The sequence below is a fragment of the Engraulis encrasicolus genome, chromosome 24, assembly GCF_034702125.1.
Source record: "Engraulis encrasicolus isolate BLACKSEA-1 chromosome 24, IST_EnEncr_1.0, whole genome shotgun sequence".
In the NCBI taxonomy this organism is placed as follows: domain Eukaryota; kingdom Metazoa; phylum Chordata; class Actinopteri; order Clupeiformes; family Engraulidae; genus Engraulis; species Engraulis encrasicolus.
This window is the reverse complement of record NC_085880.1, coordinates 39,435,142-39,437,641: the sequence shown is the minus strand read 5'-3', so window position 1 is coordinate 39,437,641 and position 2,500 is coordinate 39,435,142. Positions and strand designations below refer to the sequence as shown.

The 2,500-nt window shown below is 41.8% G+C and overlaps 1 protein-coding gene across 1 annotated transcript in view; it reads left to right on the top strand.

Annotated features, from left to right (window-relative positions):
* ltbp1 (latent transforming growth factor beta binding protein 1) overlaps window positions 1–2,500 on the top strand; it is a 294,226-nt gene that overhangs the window by 164,874 nt on the left and 126,852 nt on the right. The gene's annotated exons all lie outside the window — the stretch shown is intronic.

Below are 2,500 nucleotides of genomic sequence, written 5' to 3'. Positions count from 1 at the left end.
AAGAAACATCAGGTCCATTGGAAATGAGGATTCCCCAAATGATTCTGCATAATGTGTGATGATTTGTGCAGTGAGACCATACTTGAGTGGCCATCAGCACACCAAAACATTGACGTAAGGTGTGCGCGAACCACATTGAAATGTACAAGGGGGTGCGCAAGGAAAAAAGTTCGGGAACCGCTGATCTTGGCAACCTTTCTGGTTCTCAAGTAAGGTAGTGGTGCGCACATCCAAGATGCGGGTGCAGGACAAAGAGTAAAATACTATGAAAATACAGGTGTAATGTCCGCACATTGCTCCCGTTTTTCTTTTGCTTTTTTATTTTACCACGTGAATGTTTTCGAGCGGTGTGCTCTTCAGAGAGTGTGCGGACAGTCCACCTTTATTTTAATAGCCTTCCTGGGTGTGCCATATTTAATAATAATAATAATAATAATAATTGTATTTGTATAGCACTGTGTCATACAAGGCATGTAACTCAAAGTGCTTAACAAATGGGAAAAAACATCATTGTTAGAGATGGATTTAACCCTATCGCGCCAGATGCATCATATATGATGCATCAAATTCAAAGCCCTCTCCACGCTGACACAAAAAAAAATCCATCTCAAAAACATCCTGCGTGTCATTTCCAAACGTCCTGCAGTACACGGAAACCGCCACAAGAGAGCAGCAGTCAACAACAAGTTGATCACAGCTCGGCGAAAAATGCAAAAATGGAGTAGAAGCGGTTTCCCTGACCGACGCTGAGATATCGTCAAATTGCAAAAGGTTTGTGTACAAATTTCCGAAATATAACTCTGCATCCTTTAATTTGAACACTTGCTTTGTGCAATTAATCAAGGAAGAGTTTATATTTTTACACCGTGTTGCAGAGAGATCGTGCTAAAACTGATGAAACATATAAGCACCATCCGGCGGTGGCAGGAAGTCAGCCATTAATGCATTTGCTCCATAGGGAAACTTACAAAGCATACCACGACGATCGTTTAACAAAACACACAAGTTATTTTACTTCAAGACAAAGATATTGCCTTAAGAAACAGGTTTTACTTGCAATTTTGAAAATGTAATGCAAAATGTTGAAATTATGATCTCCTTAAAAAATGGTTGTGAGCAGTAAGGGCGCTGCGGCAGCTGGGACACTATGACGCCTTGGCAGCTAGGAGTTGGCAAGGATGAAGAGGTGGGTCTTCAGCTGCTTCTTGAAGGAGTCGACGGAGCTGGCTGATCGGATCTCGATGGGGAGGGCGTTCCATCTCTTGGGCGCATAGCAAACAAACGCGGCGTTGCCGATCTTCTTTTGCGGGGGGGTGGGGGGTTTACTGCCCAACATGGCATCATAAGAGCATAGATCATAAGAGATAGCATGCCAACTTGAACCATCTATCGCGTTTTTGTGCTACACCTTTGCATGTTGACGTGTGCTCCACAATGCCCTGTGACAGGTTAGGTCTGGGCACAAATTAGCCATTGCATTTGCTTGTTTTGCTGTTCTTGGCAAAAGTAAAGCACGCAAAACATTGCTTAACTGACGAGTTTAGGGTGAGGCGTGGTTTTTGGGCGTTTTCACGTTTAGCAACAAAAATTAGCTGACACGATGGGAAAACTGTGCAAACCTCGTCACGTGACAAAAAGTGCTCTCCCTTTGAAGGAGGAAACCAATGCACACCAGAGGTTTCGAGGTGCAGGTAGCGGGTGCAAGGTCAATTTTGTAGAAGAAGATACCGCACACTCTTGTCCATCGTGCTGCAATTTATTTTTCAAAAAACTTGAGAAAGGCCATACGGGCCGAAACGTTGTTTTGTTAATAAATTGCAGCACGATGGACAAGAGTGTGCGGTATCTTCTTCTACAAAAAAGTCCTCTCCTACCACATTGAGGACCACAATTCATCTTGCAAAGGCATCGCAACTCAACACGGAATTTACTGGCGCGAGATACATACGTTTTACATAATGCCAGTCTGCTCTGTGCGGTATTGCAGCCATGAAATATGTCAGCCACAGCAGTCCACACAGTTGTTTCATGGAACATGCATTTAAATCGGTATGGAAATCATTAAACAAACTGTACAGCAATTGCACCGTTGTTGTTTTTTGTTATTGTTTTGGCCAATCATCCATTGTTTTCACTTCTTTTATTTTAATGTCTTTATTGTGCCTCCCATGATTTTCATCGTCCATATAATTTGTAAAATACGATCCTCCTCCCCCTGCTGCCACCACCACCACTTCCACCACCACCGCAACCGCATCAAATGGCCCCAATGCTTTATCTCAACACAAATAAAAATTGAAGTCATAAAAAAAGCTGTGTTTTCTTTCCTTCCTCTTCTTTTCTTCATTTTTCTTTCTTTCTTTCTTTCTTTCTTTCTTTCTTTCTTTCTTTCTTTCTTTCTTTCTTTCTTTCAGTCTTTCTTTCAGTCTTTCTTTCAATTTTTCTAATTTATTCCACTAGCCATCATCCTTCTATTTCCAGTATCCGTGATTGTTTTAAT